The sequence below is a fragment of the Podarcis muralis genome, chromosome Z (genome assembly GCF_964188315.1).
Source record: "Podarcis muralis chromosome Z, rPodMur119.hap1.1, whole genome shotgun sequence".
Taxonomy (NCBI): Eukaryota; Metazoa; Chordata; class Lepidosauria; order Squamata; family Lacertidae; genus Podarcis; species Podarcis muralis.
This window is the reverse complement of record NC_135673.1, coordinates 32,518,452-32,530,755: the sequence shown is the minus strand read 5'-3', so window position 1 is coordinate 32,530,755 and position 12,304 is coordinate 32,518,452.

Sequence of the window (12,304 nt, the reverse complement as noted above, 5' to 3'; positions counted from 1 at the left end):
CGGTGGGAAGGTAAACGGCGTTTCCGTGCGCTGCTCTGGTTCGCCAGAAGCGGCTTAGTCATGGAAGCTGTCTGCGGACGAACACCGACTCCCTCAGCCTATAGAGCAAGATGAGCAATCCCAGAGTCATCCACGACTGGACCTAACAGTTACAATGATGTGAATAAATTGTGTCCAAATGTACGATTTGTAAACCACTTTATTACAATAAGAGGTTTATGAATCTCGTGAAATAAATAGATTTTCCACTCAAGGAAAAATGTTGAGTGTACACAAGACTCCTTTTATGTTGCATGCTGTGGTTGTGATGATTATTGTCATCATCATTAGTGATGATAACATTGATTTGTTAAATATTTAATTATTAGGTATTTATTTCAGAAATTTCTTGCCTGCCCTTAACTATAAAGTCCAGGGTAGGTTAGAAGCACATAATATTAAAATCCAAAAGAAGCAGAAGCAGCAATTTAAAGCAAACCAAATAATGGTCTCATCCACACCAGACTTTTAAAGCACTGTTATACCACATTATCAATTGTGGCTTCCCCCAAAGCATCCTGGAACTGTAGTTTGCTAAGGGTGCTGAGAGTTGATAGGAGACACCTATTCCCTTCACAGAGCTGGGAAGAGGGATCAGTTGTTAAACCGCTTTGGGAATGTGTTCTCCACACTTGCTGTAGACTACCAAGATGATCTTGGGAATTCGTTTATGCTCTTGGATGGGGTTTGGGGCTGTACCTCCCCAACTTGTGAGGGCTGGGTGTTTTAAAGGCGATTCTGCAGTCCAGAGAGCTGGGCCTTAATTCGCACAAATAAAACATTTCAGGAAAGAACCCCAAAAACTAGCTAACTCCAAGCACTGGCAATAATGCAAGGGTTGCTACTTACATTGGGTAAAGAAGTGGAAGAGCTGTGTTCAGGCATCCCTGGGGATGCTGTCACCATGGGAACAGCATCAACAGCCTGGCATTGGCTCTTACAACTGGTACATTTTGCTCCGTTGCCGCCCGCCTCTTTCACTGCTTGTACAGTATCCGAGAGGGCCAGGGAAACACCTCTGCTTCCCTCCCAGCCATTTCCAGATTGATTTTCAACACTAGAGGATTTCACTTGCCATCCATGCCCTTGCTCTGACTCTGCTGTTCAAGAAGGCAGCTGGCAGAGAGTGCCACAATCCGCCGGGGTTATGTAAGTCTAATAAATGCTCTTCAAATTACAGTGTGGAGACGGCTGTGCCTGCAAGGCATGACTATGAACAGGAGTCTCTCTAGGAAGCAGGAGAGTCAGCTGCTTTCCTTTCCATGGGCTATGCCAAGGCACTTGCCCTCAGCGGGCAGCTGGTGCATCATTTATTTCCTTCTGGGCATGGCAATCCTCACCCGGGGGTGCTGGCAAAAGGCACACCATCACACCTCCTCCCTCCCTCCCTCCCTCCCTCCCTCCCTCCCTCCCTCCCTCCCTCCCTCTATGATCATTGCGGGAAGCCTCTCATGATTCTGCTAACGTGCAGAAATGCACGCACAGATTCCTGGAAAAGCTTCCATTAGCCACTCCCTGATTTTAGCGAGAGTTTTGCTGCCTAAGATAATCTTCCGTCTGCTTCTCCCTTGACTGCTAGTGCTATGCAAAAGGAGGGCACAATCAAAAGCTGCAGGCTGTTCTAGGGGTGTTGTTAGCTCTATGCCAACAACTGCTGCCAGCTGCAAGGAGGGTATTTCAATGCCTTTCAGTTTCAACTCCTTGGTGACCCTAAAGAGACACTGTTTTTTTCTGGTGAACTGTGAGCGGCATCTGTCAGAAGTAACAATCCTGCTTTTGAATCTATCCACAAACACTTGTCCAGAGATGTAATGACAGACCACAGACATTTTGGATTCACATTTCCTTGCTTTCCCTGAGCTTCTGAATATTGTTGCATGCCACCAATCTCTGAGCGGTGCGAGATTCTGGGGGTACCCAAGGTTTGTGTTTCTTTTTGGAATGAAGCACAGTGGAAACTGTGGTGTCTTTATGATATGTGAGGCTTTATTAGGCTGTGATGGAGGGGTGCAGAGCATCAGCACCCCCAAAGGGTCTTGTTTCTCCCAAGAAACAAGCAGAAATAAAACAGGGATCTCAAATGCTGATTTGACTCTCTCTCCAGCTTGCAGCTTTTCTTCTAGATCACATCACTGCCTACTTTCAACTCCAGCTTTGCCATTCTAACCACCTCTGAGTTGAGTGAGGAGTATCTCTGAGTTGCCTTCTCATTTTCCCTTTGCTCTCTTAATGGCCCATAACCCAGGAGATCACCTCAATACAGGAAGGTAGCCTGGAGAGTATTTTAATACTGTACTTGCTGAATCCAGGGGTTAGAAGGCAATTGCATGCAGCCTGCTTCCTCCGTTCTTCTAATGTGCTGCAGCTGCTGCCACCCCGTCACAAAGTCCTGTCCTAGGGAACCACCTAGAACTGTCTTGTGGAATAGTGAGGGCTCTGCTGGGGTTTCTAATGAACTGTTGCTATTGTTGCTGTCCTTGGCTAGGACTCTATCCCGCCTACCACTGAGCCTTCTTGTATCATCAAGAACGTTCACCCAGTCAAAGGCAAATTCCAAGGGAAATCAATCCCTTACACTGCAGCTTTCCCAGGAAGCCTCTTCCTTGGCTGCCAACACAGAGAAGCCAGCCAGCTCAACACTTTTAACTCCTTCCCATTGCTTGCTCAGCTGGTGCATCACAGTCTCCTGAAAGCATTTGTAACTCTTAACATGCAAAGTGCTTAGGAAATCAGGTACAGCAGAGAGTGGCTTGGGGTAGCCAATGCCTTGTTTCTGAAGAAAGTTCCTTGCCACACTTGGACTTGGAGGATTGTACTTGAAACTGCAGCTCACCTGAGCAGGTGAAGCTCCCAACACTAGCATGGCTGTCTGCTAATGGCTGCGTACCAAGCAACAGTTAAGGACAAGGTGGAAGCAGCTTGCTGAAAAGTTGGCAACCCTAGTTGCTTCAAGATCAAAGGCCTCTGGTACACATGCAGAATCTGTTTTGCTTGCTCTGGGCCCATCCACTCTTGTGCTTGTCCTGTGCTTTCTAGACACTGGTCTCAGTGGCTTTGCCTTTGCCCCACCACTTTCCCTCCCAAAACTAAAAACGTCTGCTAAATTGTAGCAAACATCAATCTGGAGAAAAGCTCATTAATGTTTGCTCTGATTCAGTGGTAATCTGCGAATTTTGCTAGGGGAAAGCGGGGATGGGGAAGACATTCATTTAAGCTCTCTTTTAATTCCAAAATTACTAAATTTGCACTTTGTGAAACAATATGCAAAGCAAAGAACAGCCATCCTTTGACATTTACATGGCTTGAATTTTGCTATGCAATTTCTCCTGCCCAGTAATGTGTACAAAAATGAATATATTTGTGCATAATATTGTGTGTATTTATGAAAATAACATAGAAATGCTTGATATTAGGGGGAATTGCTTTGCAAAGATGTCTATATTAGGCCAAACTGCATAGAAAAACAGGTTTATTAGATGAAATTTGCACTAAAATGCTGATGAATCTTCTTTAGGTTGTTGTTGTTTTTAACCACAGATTGCAGAAATATGGAAAACTAAATGTCTTTTGAAAAACAGGAAATCAAGAGAATTGGAATTGGCAGATCCACCCATCCCTACCCCATACTGATAAAAGTTGTGTCGACAGATGATGCATCTGTTGATTTGGCAGAATCTTGTTGCCATTGGGGCCTGCTTTACAGAGGTCCATAGCAAGGCTCTCTCGTTCAGGAAGGCTGACGGCATGTGGAGCTGCAGAGCTGCTCCTCAAGGTCTCCAAAGGGCATTCTCCAGCTCTTCCCTTGGGGCTGACATTGGGCCACCTGCTTTAAAGCTGAGGAGCTGGACTTGACAGAGAGAGACAAGTCCAGCTGCAGTTTCTACAGCTTGACGTCCTTCTACAGGAATGGCCATTGGCATCCCGCACATGGCTGCAGCAGCAAAACCGGACCTTTGGATCATTTCCCTCATATTGGAAATATGCAGCCCTAATTGCTCTTTGCTGAGCAAAAAGAGCGAGCCCTGCCCATGGCCAGGGATGGAAAACTAGTGACTGTAACTGTTATTGTGTCTCAAGCTGTTTATTGTTTTGTTTTCCTAGAATCCAAAAAAAAAAAAAAAATGTGGGAGGGGAAGGACTTATCCTTAGCCAAACATCTGTACATTCTCAAAATCCAGCCATTTGTTCAGCAATCTGTTGAAACCAAAAGACGTCTGATGACCAAAAGTTAATGGACTTACAGAGATTGCTTGAAATGTGGTGGTGCTTTTATGTTGCTGTTTTGAGATGGGCCAGGAGTAAGGCTAACTGGGGGGGGGCAGTGATGGCCTGAGGGGGGGGCAGTGTCAGGGAGTGCTTAAATCCAGTCCCCACCAATTCCACCTAAAATAGTATAGGAATAAGTATGGAATAGGGAAAGACAGTAAGGTTTAGTCAAGAGTGAGGTGGGGGCAAGACAGAAGAATGCCTATCTTAACATTATGATGGAACACAGAAAGCTATGGGGAGGCCAGAGTCTCAAACTGCTAAGTACTTAGGTGTGGAAGCTGCCTGACAAAGCATTCTATGTAACTTGGAGTCTTATTCTTTTTACACTAATGGTAGAGAAAATTTGTCAACTTTTCTCATTCCATATCTCAGCAAATGTCCAAACACCTCGCTGGAGAGTCTTCTGCGAGTCTCCTGCACTGATGTTAGGAGGAGCCATAGTTCACTGACAGATCATCTGCTTCGCATGCAGAAGGTCCCGGGTTCAAACCATCCCCCCACCAGGTGGGCTTTCAGGCAGTGTGGACAATAGTGAGCTAGATGGACTATTGGTCTTCCTAGGCAGTTTCCCTTGACCCTATTTTGTCTAGGAATAGTGGCACAGGATCCAAAGACCAAAGGATATGGTTGTATCCATCAGTGCAGAAAAGCACGACGACAAAACAGAGTCCTGCAATAAAGGGAACAAATAATTTAAAATAACAAAATGTCCCGTATAATAATAGATGACTACCTGAAAGCATCTTGGACGTACCACTAGGTGGCAGTCCAGTCGCATTGTATAATGGCCAGGTGCTGGCGCTCTCAGGAAGGTGCTGAGGCCCTTTTGTGAAAAGCAAAAGGGAGGTTTGCAGGATGGCAGTGAAACATGTTGTTCTGCTGTGAGGCAGCGGAGAGCGCTAGCCTTCCCTGGTTGAATGAATACTTTTGCAAAAGCTGTTCAAGGAAGTAACAGTTATGAAGTGGTCCTGCTTTGAGTTAAACCTCTGGTGCGTCTAGCCTGGTGCTTCCTACTGCGTCTGGTGGTGTCTGGTTAGCAACTTCAGATGGGTTTTCTCTTCAGCCCTGTTACCTGTGAGTCTGGTGATGGCAAGGACTGAACCAGGGACTTCTGTCATCCAAGGAATATGCTCTCTACTCTTGAGAAATGGCCCCCTTCTGATTCCCGTTGCCACCCTAGGGATATCTGTCTATTTCTCTATCTTCTAGTTTTCATCTACCTACCTCACAGATGGTGAAACCTTTTCAGCCTGAGGGACACATTCCCTTAAGTGTAAGCTTCTGGGGACCACATTCCAGCGGTGGGCAGAGTCAAATTCAAAATGTGTGGGGCAACAGATGAGACTCTACAGCGGGGGTACATTTCCACCGTACAAAATTCAGGGGGTTCTGCACAAGCACACAAAGACGCACATCTCTTTCCCATATTGGGGATAAAAGATGATTTAACTGAGATAGGTCTCTTTAAAACTCAGGCCTGGTCCTTACTGTATTTCCAATAGCAGGGCTAGAACATATTGTTATGTTAGGGTTCCTTTGTGTTTAATTGATGTCAAGACTCTGCTTTCATAGCCGGGGCTGAACCCTGGAACTACGGTTGCCAGCCCTCCATTTCTGACCTAAAGCCTCCAGGTCTGCCTGGTCCCCTCCAGGTGACAGAACTGGATCTGCAGGTGAGTGAAAATAGTTGTTGTTGTCGTTTAGTCGTGTCCGACTCTTCGTGACCCCATGGACCAGAGCACGCCAGGCACTCCTGTCTTCCACTGCCTCCCGCAGTTTGGTCAAACTCATGCTGGTAGCTTTGAGAACACTGTCCAACCGTCTCGTCCTCTGTCATCCCCTTCTCCTTGTGCCCTCCATCTTTCCCAACATCAGGGTCTTTTCCAGGGAGTCTTCTCTTCTCATGAGGTGGCCAAAGTATTGGAGCCTCAGCTTCACGATCTCTCCTTCCAGTGAGCACTCAGGGCTGATTTCCTTAAGAATGGAGAGGTTTGATCTTTTTGCAGTCCATGGGACTCTCAAGAGTCTCCTCCAGCATGAGTGAAAATACCTTTATTTAAATGGAGGAGGAGGAGGAGGAGGAGGAGGAGGAGGAGAAGGAGAAGGAGAAGAAGAAGAAGAAGAAGAAGAAGAAGAAGAAGAAGAAGAAGAAGAAGAAGAAGAAGACTGTAGCTTGCAAGCTTCAGTCCAGCAGGAAGCAGGAGCTGGCTGCAAACAGGGCCAACCCAATACATTTTGACTCCTGTAGTGAACCATAAAATGTTGACTCCCTCCACCAGGGAAGAAGGGGTGAGTGAAGAGCTACACCAGGAACAAAGAGGGACCAAAGAACTACAATGAGACCAAGGGTGGGAGAAGAAGAGCAGTGCCCCCAGTCACAAAGAGGCTGCTGCACAGGGGGCATTGGGGGACAGCTGCTGAGGAGGCGACAGATCCGGCCTCCAGGGAGTGTGCCGCAGCTGCTGTTTTACCACAGCAGCAGTAGGCAATGCATTCCTTGGAGGCCAGGTCTGCTGCCACTGTGGATCCTGCTGCATGAGGCAGTCACCTCACCTTACCTCACGGGTGGGCTATCCCTGCCTACAAATTACTCTGAGGTGGGGCAGGGTGTCTTCCCTCCACTGTTTCCCTCTCCCAATTAACCTCTGTCTCCAAGGCTCAGCCCCATGATATTACCAGGGGCAGCCCCTAGATCTCAGGTTTGGTGTTACTGTAGCTGAGCAGAAAGGCAATAATATAAGTCAAGGATCCATCCCAGAACCCCTGAGTTTACTATCAAGGCTTGAACCTGTGACACATGAAGTAATGATCTTCTCCTGACCTGGAACAGAGTTATTGATTATTTATTACATTTTCATGCCACACTTACTGCGTTTGATGGAGACCTGTGGGGCTGTATTGAGTGGAAGATAGCTCTATTATGGGGTTCTGAGAAGCAGGGCCCCACTTTTATAGGGATTTCAGGGGACTTTATTACAGAGAAATGCGAAACTAATGCTGGAGACATGCTGAAATGCTGGGGTGTCCTTTGAAAGGAGGAAGCCCCCGTTTAACATGTGTTAGCCATCAAATGGGTGTCATATAACAGCGTTATCTTTCAGGAAATGGTTTTTAATGTGTTTAAAATCAATCTCAGTTCAATCAAGGAGGTGCTTTGACATTTATATTAATTATCATAGGCAAATAAGCAATAATTGGTTTCTCCCTCTACCACCACCCTGGAGAAATAGCAGCACCCAAGATTTTCAGGTATGAAAAACTTCCAACTAACTACTTTAGGAGCCATCTTGATTCCTTATTGGGGCCTGGTGATGGAAAGTGGCTTGGCAGTTCATGTCGCTATGGCAACCCAAGTTTCAGGTTGATGGGAACTAAAGTTGTCATGGCAACAAGGAGGCGAGGGTTTTCTTTCCACTGCTGCTAGTAATTAAAAATAGCATCCTGACTGGCCACTTCTCTAGCCTGCCATTCATATGGCGACCAGCCTGCCGTTTGAGGATCTTAATTCATTTAATGGCAATCTAGATAACTCAGCCTAGCATCATCTTCCCCCACAGCACTGTTCAAAATTATTGGGCAGGGGGAAAGGTCTCATATTTTGCTACTCATTTTATGCCAGAGATAGGGCTAATATTACCAGGTAACATTTAATTCTGCACAGGTATCCAAACATTAGGAGAGGGGGACTGGATGGTTTGGATGCTTCGTCTTTTTAGTTTATTCCTTGGAGAATGGACATAGCTCAATGATAAACCATCTGCTTTTCATGTTTTGCATCTCCAAAAAAGACTGAAGTAGACTCTTACCCGAAACCCTGGAGAAACTGCTGCCAATCAGTGTAGAGCAGTGGTTTCTAAGCTTCCCCAACCCCCCAGACCACTTGAAAATTGCTTAGGGTCTTGACGGACCACTTAAATGATTTTTCTGCCTGTAGTAGCAATTGCTCTGCTAGATGCTGTATGGCTTTAATTGTATTTTTATTGCTTCTTTTATTACTTATATTGTATTTTATTGTATTGCAAATTGAATTTCATAGAATGCATTATGAAACAAAATGTAAAGTAATAAAATACACTATAAGAAAGAAAAGAAGCATTAAATTCAATTAAAAAGCAACATGAATATTTAATGTGCTGCACCCGCTGTTCATAGCCACTGCTCCTGCTGATCTTCGAAGAAACATTCCAGACCACCTGAATGAAGCTGGTGTAGCAAATATTAAACTAAAAGGCCCGTAATGTACATTGTATTCACGTTACACTGTGGGGAGGGAATCTTGTGTGTGTGTATTTGTTCCATATAAGATAAAATGCCACAAAACAACGCATAATTTTTCAGGGTCATCCAAGCCTTTGGCAACATGGTAATTTATGAGTTACTTTTTCAACTCAGGCTAAACTCCACATATTTTTAAAACAAAACCCAAAGTAGCAAATTCTGCAAGGTTTTCCACTCTGGGGCAAGTAAGCCACCTATATCCACATCAGGACTTCCTTTCAACATCCCATAGATTTCATAATCAAAGCTGCAGTGAAGTTGGAATGAGAAGCTTGAGTATTTTTGTCATTTCTTGGCAAAACATTGTCTAGAATTTGAATACTTATGGGCTTTCTGAATAACGTTAATCCATTTGGACTTTCAAACAGGTTTCTGAATAGAAAGCTTCCATCTAAAACAAAAAATATCAAGTCCATATTTGTGTTTGGCGTTTTGTCCCAGGGATACTGAGTATTTACAGAGTGGAAAGCCTTATAAATTCTTTATATATAAAATAAGTGGGAAAGCGTTGGGCTGGGTACTAAATATGGCCATCTAGACTTCTCTCTATGGCCCTTAAAATTCTTCCCAAGACACACCACCTCATAGGATAATGCCTTTTGGATTTTGCCCATCTAGGTAGAGAAAAGGTGCCAAAAGCCTATAAAAGGCAAAATTTGCCTTCGTTCTGCTCGCTTCTTCCTCTGGTCCCACCCACTACTGATATGGCCCCTGGAAGGCTTCCCAGAAAGGAATGTGGCCCTCAGGATGAAAAAGCTCCCCAACTCTCTTTTTTTAAAATAATTTTTTATTAATTTTCCAACAAAATTATACAATTTTATCCAAATTTTAACAAAATTTAACAAATTAAATCTTTTTTTTTTACTTCCTTCAGTTGCTCTGATAATCATCCATAGTTATTCCTATAGTACGCATTCCCTTCATTATATTGCCAATTGTCTTCCCTCACCTTTCTATTTCTTTTTGACAATACATCTTAGCTGTTACAGTGCTTCTTCAAAACCCACTAGCGTTGTTTGCACATCACACACATTTTTCAGATACTCTACAAACTTTTCCCAGTCTTTGGAAAACTTCTGATTTTTCACATATCTATTTTTTCCAGTTAGTCTGTCCAGTTCCGCATAGTCTGTCAATTTCATTCTCCACTCTTGTATCGTCGGTATTTCCTCTTGTTTCCATTTCTGGGCCAGTAAAATTCTTGCCGCTGTAACTGCATATTGGAAAAGTTTACAGTCTTTTCTTCTTATCTCGTTACCTGTAATCCCTAAGAGAAAAGCCTCTGACTTCTTCACAAAGGTATACTTTAACATCTTTTTCAATTCATTATATATCAACTCCCAGAAGCTTTTCACTTTCTTACAGTCCCACCACATAATGGTAAAACGTTCCTTCTTTTTCTTTACATTTCCAACACTTATTACATGTCTTAAACATTTTTGCCAATTTTACTGGTGTCTTATACCATCTATAAAACCTTTTCATCACATTTTCCTTTAACGCTGTACATGCAGTAAATTTTAAATTTTCTTTCCATAGTTTTTCCCAATCGTCAAATTGAATATTATACCCAAAGTCTTTAGCCCATAGTATCATTACCGATTTAACCTCTTCATCTTTTGTATACCATTCCAATAGTATCTTATACATTTTTGACAAAATTTTACAATCATCATTTATTATGTCTGTTTGAAACTTTGAGTCTTTCCCCCCATAACCACTTTCTTTTATATCTTTTTTAAACATTTCATTTACTTGAAAATAATGCAACCAATTGTATACATACTCTTTGACTTGTTCGTATGGTTTCAATTTCCATTTCCCCCCTTCTTTGCTTACCATTTCTCCATATGTAATCCAATTACTTCTCATATTAATTTTCTTTACACTCATAACCTCCAACGGAGATAACCAATGTGGTACTCTTGGCTCCAATAAACTTTTGTACCTGTCCCATACTTCTATTAACGAATTCCTGAAGATGTGGTTCCCAAAACCTTTGTGAACTTTCTTTTTATCACTGTTCTGTATATATTGCCTTAATACCATTGAAAAACTCTTTGCCCACTTCCATATATTCCAAACATTTCAACATAAAATCCCATACTATGTTATCAAAGGCCTTTTCTGCATCCACAAACATTAGTACCGCTTGTTTCTCATTCCTGGGAGTCAGATATTCCAAGATATTGATTATATTTCTTATATTATCTTTCATTTGTCATTCAATTGGGGACTTCCAGTGGAGCGTGAACCTGCCGCAAGCGAGGGATTTTTCGGAGAGAAGAATCCCGGCTATTTCGGAAAAAAGGGGGTACTACAGGGCGCGGTGGCCCCCCATTAAGCTTCTGGAGGGTGTCCAGGGCTTCAGGTTCCCGGCAGTGCCCAAAAAGCTGCCCGTCCGGCTGTCAGGTAACCCCAAAAAGGGGTGAAGAGTACAGCGGAGCGGGATAGCAGGCTATCGGGAAGCCATTGCTGTATCCAAAATAGCGAAGCCCTGAGCTTGCAAGGAACAGCGCTCCGCTCTCAAAACTAAGAGATTTGGACCCAATCAAACTATAAATTAGAAGATTTGGATTTAAGGAAGGCTCCAAAAAATAACAAGGATTTATTTGAGTTCAGCTGTCATCTGGAATCGGTTTTGACGCAGGAATACATGCAGAGCTGGAAAATGAAAGTAAGTCGCCGCTAGCGGCTAATGTTTCCGTTTCCCTCGTAACTTTTAGAAACAAAGTAAAGAAGCTAAAAGTAACTTTGGTAGAAGAGATAAAGAAATATAAGGCTATTATAAACAAGGGGGGACAGAAAGGCAACAGTGTGGCGTGCAGAGGTCTTGGATGTTAAGGAAGATATATAAAGAGCAAGTCCCCCCCCCCACTTTCGATTTTAAAGACAAAGAAGAGAGAAATGGAAGGACAGCTTCCGACTCCATTGTTAAAGCAAATCGGAAGGCTGCAATTGCAGTGAAGAGGATTTAACTCACTTTTCCTCCAACCTCCTGGTAAATTAAAATTAAAATTTGGCATAATAAAATCAAAAGTTGGAAATGGTTGGAGTTTATATATTTTGACTTATTGACTCATGTCGTTTAAATTTGAATATTGATCCCCTAGTGGATGGAATTGGTCAGTACAACTTGTTTTTCATGGCTCACTTGTTTTTTCATGGTTCACCCTAATGCTAGTGGAAAGTTTTTGAAGTGACTATTAGTTTTTTTCTCCCTCCTGCACTTTGCACACCACATTTTTCCCCTTCCTTCTTCCCTTTGGAACAATATTGGCTAATTTCTACAGATATTTAAATTCTTTTTTGGCTCACCTTTTTTTCCCTCTCTTCTCTTTTTGTGGATTATTTTCAACAATTTATTCCGGAGGCGTTATCCCATCTTATTTGGACCACAATATCATTTGAATTTGAACTTTAATGGCTGTTGCTATTTTAACAAGTATATTAATTTTTCCACTTCTCCTTTAATTACAAGCTGGATTTGTCGTGGATTACAATTAAACCCTACAGGATTATAATTTGTTTTATTTGGATTGCAATTCTGGATGGATTATAACTTTAATTTTGCTGGATTACAACCCTATTTGGAATACAATTGATTTATGTTTAATTTCAGAAGAACAACCTAAATAAGGATTAGCCCAATTTGGGGCAAGAAGACCGGAAATTTGGTTTTGACTCTAATTTCGATAAAAAACCACGTTTTGGCTAT